The 16495-nt window shown below is 39.2% G+C and overlaps 1 long non-coding RNA gene across 1 annotated transcript in view; it reads right to left on the bottom strand.

The window, feature by feature from the left end:
- Positions 1-4157: 4157 nt before the first annotated feature.
- LOC310888952 overlaps positions 4158-16495 on the bottom strand; it is a 46893-nt gene continuing 34555 nt past the window's right edge. Inside the window, exons 2-3 of the long non-coding RNA XR_014576278.1 lie at positions 9836-9930; positions 4158-4714 (exon numbers count right to left, since the gene is read on the bottom strand). This is a non-coding gene — a long non-coding RNA (uncharacterized lncRNA). The remainder of the gene's footprint in view (positions 4715-9835; positions 9931-16495) is intronic.

Genomic DNA, 16495 nt, shown 5'->3' on the forward strand with positions numbered 1-16495 from the left:
GTATGTTTTAAAACATAGAGATTATGGAAGAGTAAAGGTCTCTTCTTTCCAGACTAATTATGACCGCATGACAGCATTCTAAAACTAGGTCTAAGAAGCAGGGAAGGGAAAAGAAGGGGAAAAGGGAAAGAAAAAGAGCAGGATAGGAGAGATGTATGAGTAGTTGAATTCTGAAGGAAAAGAAGGGGAAAAGTAAGTAAAAGAATTTGATCCAATCTGAATTTGCTGTCGTGATTCTGTACTTGAAGCTTGGAACACTGAAGAAGAGTCAAGAAGCTAGTGAACCACTATTAAAAAATCTGCTTAGGCTTCCAGGAATGCTTAGACCTTAGTGGCTGCTCCATCCCCAACTTTTCCCCTCTCCAGTTACCAATTTGAAAGTTACACTCTGAAGCCAGGACAACACAGAATAGAATTGTTTAGAATGGCTTTTTTAAAAATACAAATAACACGGCTACTTAAGGGAAATCAAAAACACTGTTGACCCTAAGCTGGGACTTTTACACCTATCCACTGACAGCCTTGTACTTGGCTAAATAAAAGAGAAAGAAAATGTCCAAAAGTAAAGCACACATTTATTTTTAGCATGCTTTTTCACTATCTGCTTGCAATAGTCACTTTTTTTCTCCCATCCTGTACTTGGACTGAAAGTTCCCCATGGCAGGGACCATTTTCATTTAGTACAACGGAGTGCTCTCTACTGTGGTTGTAGCAGTCAAGAGGTACAGTATAAAGGTATTTAGAACTCATCATTATAATGGCATTCATACTCAGAACTGTTATTGTTTGTAGATGCTACTTCCCCCATGCTGTTTGGTAAAAAGCCTTTACTGCAGGGTGTCATGCAAGCCCTGGCACTAAATAGCAAGGTTCCACTTCCAAGGAAGATGAATGAAAAAATGGAAGGAGTTGATTAACTTTCCATCAGGTTGACATTAATTCACAAAGAACCTACTCCCACCAATATGACTGCAGATGTCAGCCTGGAAATGCTGAAAAGCTTCAAGTCTCAGCCCAGTGTTAGGCTGAAACTTGGCAGCTCCAGAGGGAAATCAGGACATGGCCAGATGGGAAGAGAGGTGAGCCAGAGCCAAGAGTCCAGAGAGAGGGAATCTGGCAGCCAGGAAACAAAACCTTGGTTTAACTACATAGAAACCATCCTGTAATATTTCCATCTGTCTTCCTCACTATTTTGTAATTTTTCCACATTAATCATTCCACCCAGAACAGGGCAACATTGTACCCCAGAGCTGAAGTCTAGTGTTCAGTGCTCCAGTGGCGAACCAAAGGGAAAGAGCCAGTTGGTGACTTGGGCATAGCTTAGCAAAAGTAGAATGATCACAGTTTAATTCAATTGTTGCTACCTTGTAAAAGAGAGAGAAAGAAAGAAGAAGGAAAAAAATATCCAACACTTTTGATGTTTACCTCTGCACTCTAGTGTTCTGTTCCTCCTTATTTCACATATTTCATATTGCTCCCAAATTTTTTTCTGGAGTGAGCTTACAAGACCTCTCCAAGTCACAATCCAGTGTTGGTTCACCCCTTGGCTGCTCTGCCTGGACAGTACACATCATATTTTTTACCACTTTGGTTCACAACCAAACACTCATAAAACATTACATACACATGAAAGGACCAGTATGGTTCATGTATGATTCAATCACAGCTCATCAAAGTCCTTTGGGTAATTTGAACAGAGGGAATAAATAAATAAGCAAATAAATAAATAAATAAATAAAAACACACATATTTCAAAACCATCATGCCCCATGCTCCATGAAGGGGCTTAAGCGGTCCTAGAAAAAAATCTGCAATGTGACTGCAATCTATTCTGATTCCCCCTTTTTATCAGATGTAATTAGTGCAGAAACATCAGTTAAGTTTATGTTACCAGTCGTCATCTGGAGATCTGGAGGAGCCTTCCCCTCCACTGATTGATACAGAGGGAGTTTAAGGAGACCAGTCTCCTGACTTAATCATCTAAATTAATTCCCTAAAGATGAACATTGTGAGTACTTCCTGTGTGTGACTAAACTCATGGCATTTGTTCCAATGGAAATGAACACTAGTAATTCAGACAGGTTTTTGCACTAGGATGCATCCAGGAAATTACCTGATGATGAAGTAGAATTACAGTGTCTTTTCTTTATATAGGGCACCTTTAATGATAAGCTTTATACAAGATTCTCCACTGTAAAATTTTAGCTGTGTTCAGGAAAAAAAAATTATATATATATATATATATATTTGATTGCCAAAGATGGTATTATTGTTGTACCTGGCACATGGCAAGCCAAAGATCATAAAGCATGTTTCAGGCTACAATGAGAACTAACCCTAATTCTCTTGAATCACAAACATGCTGCTTGGGTATAGAGTCTCGTTTCTCTCTGAAGAGCAAAACCTATATGAAATGCAGAACAGATAATATATGCTTTTCTCTCTATCAAAAAATTCATGGGAGAATATGGACAGCTTTTCACACACAGCTTTTAGAATGAAAAACAAACTTCCTGGTAAATTTAAAATTTTTAAGCACCAGTTCTTCGCTTAATCGAGCTTATATTAGGAGAATGTCTAGCATATTTTAACAGTCGCTTTTGCAGTTCTGAAAATATTTCCAAAGAACAGATTTTTATTTTTTTTTCTTCAAAAATCTTCTGCATCCTGTGGAATGCTGCTAATTCTTTTAGTAGTGATTAGGCAAGCATGTAGTTACATTAAGTTAGCAGAGCTGGAAAAAAGAAGCAAAACAAGTTCACTGAATATAACAGCATGTATAGTTTACACTTCACCCTAGAGAGATCTGTCAGCGTACAGACTTTGCAAGTGTCACTGTTAGACCAAAACATTATGATCAGTTGTCTCAAGAGTAGTGGTGAAGAGAATTTCTGGGAACAGAGAGCATAAGAAAAATTAAGTGCACTGCAAGGCACCGCAGAAATCACAGAATCACAGAATGGCCAAGGTTGGAAGGGACCACAAGAGAATTAAGGCACAACAAAATCACAAGAACATGAAATTTTGGAAAGATGTGAATTTGGTAGTCAGACATCAGAAGAAGAATGAAGAATAGATCTACAGAGCTTGACAAAAAGGCAAGAATAAAACTCTGAAACAAAAACTGAAGGGAATGGGGGCATTTCAGAAATGTGCAAGTATTCTGAAACAGATGGTCCTTGGAAAGGAAGACAAGACTAGGGAAATAAAAGGAAAAAAAGAGGATGAGCAGATGTTATCAATGCTTCATGTGAATGAATGGTAGGACTAAATTCTACCCCAAAACTGGGATGATGGGAGAAATTACATCATCACCAGGAAAGGTATGCGTCATTACCAGAACACACTCACATGTCTAGAGTTTCACTTGGATAGCCAGAGCCAAAGACAAATTTGGAAGTCAGATGGAATGCAGAGGAGTCAAAATAAATGAAGCATAACCAGCCCTACCAGAGCAGATGGTTTGAGATGCTGCTGGACAGACTTGACTCCTGCCTCAATGTCACTGAGAGATTAGTGCCATGGGGATGCAGAAAGTGACTAATTAGAACACTTCTCTGCAAGTTCCTTGATTTTTTGACCTTCCCTAATCCTTATTTTGCAGTGAGAACAGTAAGACTTAAGCACATGGTTGGGATTTAGTGTGAGGAGGTTTCAAGAAAAGGAGATATTTTATCTTCGTTTTAAATTTACACAATGAAATCTTAATTCTACCAGGGACTAAATAGAATTCCCTCTTCTTTATTTTATTTTTCAAGGTCCTTCTTTTCTTCTCTTTTTCCTTTCCAAAGGCCAAATGTTTTCAAAGCTTTATAGATTGATTCAGCACTGAATTAGCTACTATTCAATGTTCACCTGTGAACTAATATCCAATGCTCTTGAAGTGACATACACAAGTGGAGCTGTCAGAAACTATCATGCCTGGAACTCCCCTACTCTTTTTAAGCTCAATGAGTTGCACTATCCAAAAGGAATTAGTGAGTGAACTCCCTGACCTCCATTCATTACCATCTTTCTGACCATGAAGAACAGCATGTGAAGCATATGCAGTCCTCTAGACCAAAAACTTCCATAAGAAAAAAACCCACATGAGTAGAATCAGCCTCCATTGTCTGGTTTCAGTTCAGGTCACAACCATAAGCATGGTAACATGCTTGCTCTAATTTCAGTTCTCTGTGACAAGGCTGTTATCTGTGCACTGAGGCTTCAGTTAGTTAAAGTGGAAAGTATCACTTATTCTTCCAGAAAATAAATATCTGGATTTGTTAGTGCCTTAAACCAACACACTTCTCACATTAATCTTCTGTCAATTAAGGAAACACGTCGATATGACTCCAAAAGGTACACAATACTTTCACACACACACTAGAATTTTTTCACAACCTGTGTTCATTCTTATTTAATTTGAAACCTGATTAGAGGGCCAGAATTGCTACAGCCCTTGGGAAATAACAGTTACAGGCACTGGCTAGATTTTTTAGGATAAAACTAGATTCAAAGTAAGTCAGAGAGCAGCAAAATCCCTATTTTAAAAATAATTTCAGCCCATCGCTTTTTTTTTTTTTTCTCGCAGAAACTCATCTCAAGATTCTGTCACCCACAACAGCTATCTTTATTTGCCAGCAATCTGTGCATCAGGACCAGGACACCACTTTGTGACTACGCATTGCTGAGACCTTTCCTCCAAGTTCACTCCACTCTACAGCAGCAGGATCTGCAAAGAATAACAAGGCTCTGTTATGAAAGACCACAATACCAAATCTTTAGTCCCAGCACAAGATTGGTCCTCATGCCATGATGTTGTGATAGAGAAAAGCTGATATAAATGACTGATGGCAAGAGTAAGTGAGTACAACAGACCAAATACAGCTCTGTGCTTGTCATTACCAGTTATGTCATTGTTTCAGTTGAACTAACATTTCTCAAGAGACTAATTGTTATTTGACTCCCTATTATTTACAATAGGTTGCAAGGTAGACCAGAGCTCAACACTCACTTTGTATAACCATGGGTAAAAAAAATGCTTTCAAATTACAGTAGGTCTGGAACATCAACACTTGCCTCTCTGGGATGGAATTGCTCCCAGACCTTTTCCAAGTCCTGTGGGATATTTTTATTGACTGTGATGTTCTGCTGCTTGAAAACATCAGAGACTAAATGATTAGAGAAAGTTATCTTAATCCAGTTTAAGTCAATGCGAGCTTCACACTGGCCTTCAAATATGGGCAGATTTCATCTTGAAAATTTTCTTATTCTTTACTTTGACTGGGGGAAGAGGAAAGTAACATAACAGACACTCAGATAGGCAACCTGAATTATGTAAATGTGTCAAGTATTTTATATCAGTCTTACTTAATTTGATATTAGAAAAGAATGTCTAAAGTGCTACAAGTAAGCAGACAGCCCCTGGGTTGGATCCATATTGTGAGGAAGTTGTTCCCTGCCCTGTGAGTGCCTAGGACAGGACTGTATAACATGCTGATCTCTAAAGAATTTGCTTATCTAGTGGGAGGTCAAGAGGAGGTGAGGAGCAACACGGGAGCACATACTAGCAAGTAGCTCCAGGCCACAGCCTGCTAAGCAGTACAGCCTCTTCTGGGCAGCACCAGAGCTAATATGCCCTGACAGACAAAAATCGGTCCCATGCAGAGCCATGAAAGTGACTTTGTGCCAGGCATTCCTGTTATGTTGTTCTCAGGCTAGCAAGTCCTGCCAGAATCAGTGCTGGGAGGTTTGTGCAGAGACAACCAAGAGGAATAGCGATGACTGTTATTGTAGTGCTGGTGCTGAGCCAGAGTGACTCATCCTGATAGTCTCCATATAGCCAGCTGTGGATCCTAGTAATTCTTGTACTTGCAGGATTTTTCTATCAGTCAGATTTTGCCAGTGCCTCAGTAGCATCGACTGTGGACAGCTGGCATCCTGTTGCATCGGTCCATCTCTCAAGGTAGTTCCCTAGGAAGAAAGATGGTCATAAAGTACAGAGAAGTCACCTGTCTCTGCCACAGAGAATCTTGGCTCTTGTAGTCTACTTTCAGGGAGATTTTTACTGCTTGAAACCCAGGGAACAGAAAAAAGAACCCAGACTCTCAATCAAATGTGGAAGCTTCTAGGCTTAGTTTCCTCAGGTGTGTTATCTAAGCTGCAAGAGAGTAGAAATTATGCTAAACTTCTGCACATTTCTGCAGAAGCTTTACTTTAGACAAAAATGCAAAAGTGATTGGTATGAAATTTAACTTGGATGATAAACACACAGTAAGAAAAAGCAAACAGTTCTAAGAAAGGGAAATGCACCAAATGTCAGAAAACAGGTTGTGCATCCACCCAGATGTTCCATACATTCCTTTCCATACGTGCACAGAAAGAGAACATAACTCATAAAAATGTAGCACTTCTATTACACTAGAAATCAGAGCCTCTTCAAAAAAGAAGAGTGTAGTTGGAGAAAGACAATAATTATTTAGATTTCTGAATCCAGCAATGAAAGGGAAAAAAAAACTAGGATGACTTAAAGCTGAGCTTTTCATAGGAGGCTACAAAAACTAGGGTTGTCAGTTCACACACACACACACACAAATGTATATATATATAAATCCCAAACACTTCCTAATGGTGTCTATATTTATCTAAGTGTAAGAAAGAGTCTTTCAGTTCTGTAAGGGCAGGGATAGGACTCTTCTCTCCGCTTCATCTCTCCTCAGCCGTATCATTCTGAGAATTAGCATATTAAAGTTTCTGATACTGTTTCATTCACAGTTTGAGTGGGCAGAATGAAAAATAGCAGTATGGCTACTTTAAAACATTTCCTTAATGTAGAAATGTTAAGATTTTGAACATTTTTAATTTTCAGGATGATCTTATCTGTTATGTCAGACTGAGATACCCTTGCTCTGTGTTCTGTAAACCAATAGCACTATCTGGGAGCAAACTAAAGTATTCATGACTGTAAATGAGTATGCCTAAGCTTCTCTGAATTCAGACACAACCCTTTTAGGTTTATCATCCTGCTAGAAGAGTCAAGTCAGCTATAAGGATCTCTGAAAAAAATTGGGCATGCTGGACAACAAAATTGGATTTTGCTCTGATGTGTAAAACTCACCCACCTCTGTTCTTATATGGGAAGCATTAAGATTGTCTTGGCTTGAGGTACCAGACATGAAGAGCTGGCATAACTACACCTCTGGAAACTCTCTCTGGAAATTCAGAAAGTGATGAAAGGCAAAACCAAGTTTTAAAATTGATGAGAAAACAAAAGCCTAGTAGGGGCACAGATCTGGATATAAAAAAAATAAACAATATTATATGGCATGCCTGAACGAGAAACATGTTTACTAGAACACTGCCAGAAGCAGATGCATTAAAACAGTTGGACTTTATAAAGTAACTGATATTAAGGTGACCAGGCTCATACCATGGAGCTCTTGAAAAGAAGAGCTTTAACCTTTCAGCATAGATCACTCATACTTTATGAGGGATACATACAATTTAACTGATAAATTATCATCTGAAAAGTCTGAGCACTCATATTAAGGAGCTAGCTACATAGACCTTGGTCAGAAAAGAGGAACAGATTTCAGGGGGGGATTGCTTTTGTTTTTTTACATGAAAGAATGAAGTCATGCAAGGACAGGACTTTGGTTATGAGTTTCAACTTGCTTATTATGTACTGGGAAAGCTTTCAAGGATGAGGCAGAAATAATCCCAAGTGTCAGAATACTGAGTAGGAGGCAAGTGGCAATTTGGAGCTAAAATAAGCCATTTTTTTAGACACAGTAGGCATATTACATTGTGGTTCCAAAAAAAAAAAAAAGCTATTGTTGAATACTGACTTTTATTGAGTTGATAGAAGTCTTGCTCTTTACCTGAAACTGCAACATTTGAATGCCTTACTGGAGGCCTCTGTGTCTCCCTGACTTATGCAAAATTTACTTAAAATGGGTGGGACTTGAATTTTTAATTTTCTGAGAAATGACTAGGGATACAGATTTACTTTTTCTTCACAACTGAGAAAAAGAAATATTTCAGAAATATAAGAACATATGAAATCATGTTAAAAACTGAACTGTTTTACCACCTGAATTTTTATAGGAGTTGTTGACATCCTATCCAAGTATGAGTATATTTACTTGTACTTTGAGTCTCCAGGGCAGCCAGACTTGGATCATTTTGCATTTCCACAAACTCTGAACAGCAGATTTCAGAATGTCACATTATATCACAAAGAATGTCAGACACAAGCTGTGTTTTTGGCCACTTAGGTCTGTTCTCCCTGCCTGGCAGCAAACCTGGGTTAGCAGACAGAAAGGAAGGGGTCTTACTCCAACATTTATTAAACAACAGAATTGACCATTGTTATTCTGGGTCAGACAGTAAAGAGGGGCTTATTAAGGTGTCTTGACATTATATTGTTACAGCACTGGATGCCTAAGACTAAGAAACAGAAGCTGTTTCATAATGCATGTACCTTGTGTGAAACCCTGTTAAACATTAGAAAAGGTTGATCATTGTTATTATCCTGACTGGGAATGGATCAGAACCAGAAAAACAGACGAGAGCATAGGAAACCGGTTGATAATCCAGACCCTGCTTCAGAGCCTTGTCCCTTGCTAACCCAGTTGTCAACACCTTACAGCATCCACCAAATGGCAGCAACACCCTGCTCAGGACTGCTTACATCCTTTTTCCCCCTCCTCAATGCCTCTCCTTGAGACTTGCTCCAGAACCTCATCACTAAGGGTTAGAACCATTTTCTGTTTCAGTCTATTCAGGGCCATTTTTTCCCCTGTTTTTATTGTGCCAAACCATCCTCTAGATTAAATATTTTATTATCTTTGGCACTATGACATTCCCAGCTGCAGCCATAAGTAGAACCATCTCACAGAAACTCTGTGAGCTGTCATCCTCTAACTCACCAACCCCATCAAGAAAGCAGTAGGGCCTGACACAACTTCAGCATCTGCTGTGGATCTCCTATTTCCTTCAGTATTCAGTGCTCCCTGCCCTGAGCATCACTGGACTGCAATACCATCCTTCCATTCTGTGCAGTTTTTGGTGCTACCCTTTCAATCACTTATGATTTTTGGGTTGGCTTGCTATTTCCTTCTTCAGCAAGATTAAGCAATAGAAAACTGTTACACCCCTGGATCCAACACCTCCTCCAATTTCCATATATTTTGTGCTATCTTACTATTCCAAACTGATATTCTGCCCTGAACATCAGAGGACACAGGAGTTGAGGGCAAAGTAGGAACGTTTGGGGCCAAGACACAGAATATTATGTGATTCATTAGGCTGAAATTATGTAGCATGGGCTCCTCAGTTTAAGGCAAGAAAGCTGGCAGTGTTAATTGATTAGGAAATAATTGGACAGTCTTGCACAGTAAACTAAAACATTTACATACGAATTAAAAATTATGCAAATAGTAATAAAATGTATTTATTCTGTAACAGTAACACAGTACTCTGCTGGGGTTAGGAGCCCTCTAGGGAGTTCATGGGGATGGGGCAGCTGTCTTCAGGCGTGTAGTAGCAGTAAATTTCTTAAAGATGGAGACTTAATCTTATACAAAGAGGTAGCTGCTCTGCTGATGTCCTGTACCCTTCAGGACCTCTTTCTGTCATTCATCCTTTCTGTCATTAATCCACACTCATGTCTATCTCTCCAGCTAAGACCATGAACACAGTGCTGCAGGCTACCCATGCCATTGCCAGGATCTGAACAAAGGCTTTCTTAAGACCTCCCACTCAGGACTTTTAAAATTAATAAGACTGGGAAGAGAAAATCCACTGAACCTTCTCTACAGGAAGAAATCAGTAACAACAACAACAAACCTACCTGTATGTTTGCATGGCCTGGTGGCATCTGGGCCAAATACACTGCCAGTCAGGCTGTGCAGGACCTTTACACAGCTTCCTTCCTGATACTGATACCTGAAAGAGAACTGAAAGCCTGAACACAGCAAGAGCAGAGACCATTCACCAGACCTATAATGTATGATGGATGGACTAACCCAATTTGAACAGCATAAAGGATACATGCCAATTAACAGGTATGATGAGTGGTAGACTCATGTACAGTCTCAATCAAATACCTGACTTGGACTGAATCTTCCTGTCAGCTGTGGCACCTTGTATCCTGAGTGTCTTACTTGTGTATTAATGTCAGAGTCATCAAGCCTAGCACTATTTCTTTTCATTTACTTTCTCATAATAACTATCTACATATGTAGACAACAGCATTACCTGTACACCAGTCAGTCTAAAATGAGAGTAAGATTAACAGCATGGATGAGGATGAATGGAAAAGTTTTATGTATTTTAATTTTAGTAAGTGGAAAGTAAAATCCTATTATCTTTAAAAATTATTATTATTATAATGTTATTTTACTTTAAAGTTACTTCAAAAAGTTACAATAAAAAGCCACTTCCTCCTTTTCTACTTTACTTTTCTAGTACAGATTGGAAGGCTACTGGTCACTGACAGTGGTAGGATACTACAGACAATGGCAAAACAGTCAGATCCACCATGGAAAATCTTATGTTTCAGTCTCACAGAGTTCATTACTTGGGGTTTACATTTAGAAGAAAAGCTGTTTGCCACTGTAGTTTGACAACAGATAAACAATAAATAGAAATGCCATTTAATGGCTCAAAATTATAAACAGGGAGCTCCTTAGACCTCTTGTCCTTTTGCAGAATCTGAGCAAGTGTGCCTATATGTTGTCATGTTCTGGATTTAATGTGTAACATTCTGCAATGGGACACACTAATCCACAAGATACAGCACCAGAAGACACATTCAGGTTAAAACTGAGAGGAAAGATGAAAAGGGAGAGTAATACAGCAAAAAGTGTTGCAAGTAACCTACTCAAAAAGCAAATTTCCCTGATGCTGTCAATGAGTCAGGAAGCTAGATTTTTATTTTTACATGAGTAACCTTTGCACTGGCAATGCTGTAAACCTGTTTCGGTTTTTCTCTTGACACAGATGGCTAATCGCAGGGAAAAACCTAAAATCAAAAAGACCTGAGGGAGAAAAATAATGTTAGTTTAGGTTACTAGATGAGCAAAGAGAAACAGACAAGCAGAAAAAGCTAAAGGAGAATTAATGGCAGAAGAAATGCACGCCATTCAGAAAAGCCTGCTGTTTCACTGAGAGCCTTGTCAGAGCCTTGGGGATTCCTGGTATTCAGCAATGATGCAATCTGTATATGTAAGTAAACTTTGTTTCCTCACTAATCACACACCCCATTAAAAAAATAGCTAGGGAAAAAAAACCCTAGCAACAAATTAGATTGAGGTAAGTAGTGATTTTCTGTGGCCCTTTATTGGCAGAAATCCTTTTCTCTTTCAAAGGAGTGGCTACTCTTTCACCAAACCAGAGTTTCTGGAAATGATAGTTCAATGCCGCAGGAGCTGACAGCTCAGTGGAAAATTATAAGAGGACTAAGGACAGTCAGAAATGGCTCACAGAGTGTCACTGTTCCTGCTCCAACCTGCCACTCTGCGTTTAGATTTGTATCGTCCTTAACACAAAAATAAAACCGCCAAAAACTTTTCCAAGTGGTGCTCTTCATTGCTACAAACTTTACAAAGATGTCTTTTCAACTATCCAGTCACTCCTTCTCTCACACAGTTAGGCTTAAAAATGCATTTTCTGTCTATGAAGATATAATATACAAGCCATTTGCAACAGCAAGGAGTTGAATGGTGTTTCTCAGCCTCTTTTAACCTAAGAAATCTTGTGGCTCATCTTGTACCACAGCAACTCATTGTATTGTTGGAGTTATTGCTTCATAACACATTAAAAATAGAGAAAACTCTAAGTGTTATTTCTTTGCTTTGAATTCCCCTCACTGTTTCATAGAGAAATGCACATTTATTTTAAGAAAATAAAGCAATTCCAGTAATTTCATGGACCACATGTCCCAAGGAGCATCAGTGGACCAGCAGATGGGAAGCACTGGTGGAGCAAAGCGTGAGCTATCTCTAAACCAACAGGCCACCTTGATGGAAGCACTATTCCCCCAATAGCATGGAGTTTCTTTATGATCACATCAAGATTGCTTCTGCTACTCTGTCTTAGTCCAGCTAGCTTGGCTGTCTCCGCAGTGCAGGCACACTGAAGAGACAATTAGCAGTGCTTCTTCCCACTAACACCAGTGGGACACACATGGTCCTAAAGTCAGATCAGGTAAAGATCAGGGCACACAACCTCCTTAGCATGTTAGCCTAAAGGAAAATATCATGCTTGAGTCAGAACTGCTACCTGTAAAAAGCAGCCATAATTTAGAAACTGTCTCTGCCCTTCATCTTCAACACCACACACACACGTCTACGTATTGAGAGGAAACTTTCCTCATCACTACACTTGCTCAGCCTGGCTGCAATAACTCTGAATGAGTTTACAAGTAACAGTTTGTCATTTCTGCTAACACGCATGCTCAGTTCAGATGAAATACCCTCTTTAACCAAGTCCTACCCACAGCTCTATTTCATCAGTTAATGTGAAAACTAAACATATTTGTCACTGCCTTTACTTATTCCTGCATAAAATCAAGATAAAGAATGAAAGGCCATTGTAAATTAAGACACAGCAACCTTTGTTAAAGTTTGCTCTACAATGCAATATGTAAAAACTTTAGATCAATTCTGGATGGAGGGAACCTAGTTAGTTCACATTTTTGTCTCTCACATAGACAAAATGAGTCTTTCCCCTGAGGAATTTTCCAGCATGGAAGAGAGATATCAGGGATTAGTTTCATATTTGCAGGTTAAATGGTAGAAATGGCTGCAGAAAAACTACTCAGCTGGAAGTCTGACCAGAACTTGTTCAGGCTAGGTTTAAAGTAGGAAACACTTGACAGTTTTCTCTCCAAACAACACTAGAAAGAAATTTTGGTCCTTTCTCCAGCTAGTTTTTGAATTAAAAAAATCTGCACTAACTGCATCTGCAATAACCCGAGTTTAAAAATCTGTCATTATTTGAGAACTATGTGATAATGTAAAACTACTAGAATATTTAGGTATTGAGTTACATAAAATCTGTAAGTGGACTGTTTATTTTAGAATTAGGTTTAGGATCTCAATATTATCCTACATGATACAATGGAACTTTACATCATGTTAGTCTTTAGGATGTCACTCAAACCAATTTCTAGTACATACATTGGTTCACAGGCCTGCCAGTAAGCACTGAGATTGCCTTCTGGACAGAAAAGTTAGAAAGAATAAGACCAAGACCAGGATGTATTATTGTATACGAATCTTTTCATTTCAGGTAATTGCTTACATTTTAAAAACAAGTTAGAAACTGGATTATTCATCAAAGCAATAGAGATGGCCTTCTATTTCTAAATCTAGGGATCTCTCCTCTGACAAAAGTGACATGGTAGTCTTAGACCCTTTTTCTTGAAATTACAGGAATGATTGAACTGTAATGGTGGAAGGACTGCACGTCTGCTGTTGCTTACATGAGCTAAGAGTCCTTGCTCCTGGCTGCATTGTACTTGTAGTGGGATTTGTCAATCTATTCTATCAACACTATTTTTACCCTAAAAAAATGTTCTTAAGACAGCAAGCTAGAAAGATTTCTCAGTCTGCTTTTTAGGGCACTCACTATGGAAAGGAGGATGTCAGAGTCCATTCCTTATTCAATGAATGTTTATTTATGCAGACAAGGTGGGAAATTTTCAGGAAAAAAAGAATGAGTTTGGTCTTTGTGTGCTTCTCACAAGCACGCACCACTCATCATTTGCTTTTAACAGAAGGCCTCTTCTACTGCAAACCTACTGCAAACCATGCTCAGCCATGTCCCAGATATGTTCTGCTGAAATCTACCTATTCACTGTGAATTTTTTTGAAGCAATTTAGGTAAAATTGTGGAGCAAGAGATGCTGGACTATTAAACTGAGCTTCAAATTGGGTATAAATTACTAATTAATTGCTACCAATAGTCATGTACACTGTTATGCTTTTACAGCCCTGCTCTAAGGGCAGTATCAACATGTGAAACATTTTTTGGAAGCTGCAAGATTTGCCTCACTCCAAACCTGGTGAACTGTCTCAGGCTGTTGGGGAGGGTGGGGAAGAAGTAGCATCTGACAAGATAACCCAGTAGGGTTGCAAGGAGTACAAATAATTGGGCTACACACATAATGTTCTCACAAATCCTGATTAATCAAAGAAAGAAAACCTAAGATAGGCAAGACAGACAGAAATAACCACCAGAGGCTTGTGATCATAACAACAGTCGTTAAACAGCATTGAATTTCAGATATATTGTTAATGTAACATTTTCCACATTTTGGCTTGCTCACAAAGTTCTGCATAAGACAGTGTTAGTTGGGGCTGATGTACCACGTTACAGAGGGAAACAGTAGTCACAGGGCACCCATCACACTCATCTCCATGGAAGATACAAAATCACATCTGTTCTTCCAAACTAGAAATAAGTCTGACAACACTTTAAGATGTTGCACAGGTGAAACCAAGTTCTAGTTTGTATTGCTAACATCTTTCTTGATACACTGGTCTGTGCAGATTCCTAATTACAGGCATGGCAAGACACAGAGCTCCATTTTGTGCAAACAGCTGTTTTCCAGGCACTACGTTTTGCTCAGTGATGCTCTGTTTCCCCCATGTTGGAACAGAATCCTGTCATACATCAGGCAAAATTGTTGCATGGAACACAATATTTCTGTTTCCTCCCAATGCATCATGTTAAGAGTGATAAATATACCCATCTGTCTGACCCTAAACATGTTTTCTCAAACACTTGGACTTAATCTCTCTCTTGAGATGCATGGGTGTTAATGCCAAAAGGATTCTTCATGGCGACAGGGTTCTAGCAGCTCTTAATGTTCTCCTTTTCACCGTCTGAGCTAAATTAGAAGGAAAACGAATGGGACTAATGTTGGTCATTCTACATGGAAGGATGGCAGACGAACTGAAGTTCATTTTGCCCACAGATCACGCTGTCTACAGGTGATTAAACATTTGCTAGATCACAGCTCATGCTTATTAAACTATGTAGCTAGTGGACCATAAAACCAAGAAAATGCTTACGCTTGTTCCCATATGCCCACAGAGATATGTCTCTGGTGATGAAGAGGGGTCACAATGCAGCCTATTCCCGGTGCTCTGAAATCACCTGTAAAATTCCTTTCTGCAAGGTGGTTCACTATGACAGGCTAGGCAGTAAAGCTGTGAGCGAGAGATAGGCCTTGTAGCCTGCATTTCTTCCTTGACAAAAGGATGCAGCTTGTAGCCGTGGCAAGAGGTCCTTCTACAGTAGGAGGAGGGATTTTCCACCACAGTGAAGAATCATTGCAAAGTATCAGGTGCTGCCTTCTCTGTCATAGCCACCTTCCCCCTTCCCCGATCCATTGCTCTTTCAGCTCTCTCCAGCCACTTAAAATCCCTATCACTAACATGCAGCAGCTAGACGAGGCTCCTAGGAAGAAAAAGTGAGGCTATGACTCTAAGCAGATGGAAAAGAAGGTGAAGGGCAGGGAAGAAAATTACCTTCAGCTAGTAATAAAGGCTGTGGAAAGGCAGGGGAGAAGAGTGAGGCAAAACTGAACTGGTGATGGGGGTGTATCCTCATCACTCAAGTCTCTCACTGCAGTTCTGGAAGCAAACATATAAAATCTGTTAAAGCCAGCAATGTTAAATAGCAAATGTAACATTTTGGCAGTCAGATTCACCACCACTTGCAAACACAAAGAATGTGATAAGAAAGAGAGTAAATGAGCAGTTGACGTGTGCATGTGGGATCTTTAGCCCCTGAATTCTCCTACATGAACTGCTCCCAGAGCCTCAGGGTCAGGAAGCTCAATTTCTTCAGTTCATCCTGATCCAGAAAGATCCACCAAGAAACTCAGCACAACTGTCCAGAATTCCTCTCTAAATTCAGCAGAAGTTCATTGAACTGGCATTGCTCTGAAACACATTCTTTTTTTGCAAAGGAATCATTTTTATTCTTGACCCAACTTTTCCATCTTTAGTAATTTTCCAGTATGGTACTGTCTGTTCTCAGATAAACAGCAGGAGTAGCAAGCAATCATCTTTCTCTGAGAAACACATGTTGCATTTCATGCTCACTTCTATTCTCCTCCACATACTTGAAGATATTTTCCTATCAAGAATTGCTTTAAAACTGCAAAAACACAGACGGTAGGTCCTGAAGCCACCTGAATGACCTTTTCCATTGTGTTAGCTCAAATAAACTAGGGCAAATCAGCAGCGAATCACCTGTGCATTTTTGACTTCTCTAATTATGGATCAGCTGGATATCTGGCTTTCTATATTCTAACTTCAGCATTAAGACTTTCTCTATATGAGAAGTATTTTTTGTTCTTGGGAGTTTTCCTAACAACTTCTATTTTAAACATTATTAAAGCTTAAGGCAATGCAATTATCATTTAATAATTATGGTTAGTACTAACAGCAGATCTGTTTGGTTTGTAACTGTTGGCTCTGCTTCAGAAAGGCTA

The sequence above is a fragment of the Anser anser genome (assembly GCF_964211835.1).
Source record: "Anser anser genome assembly, chromosome: 1".
NCBI lineage: Eukaryota > Metazoa > Chordata > Aves > Anseriformes > Anatidae > Anser > Anser anser.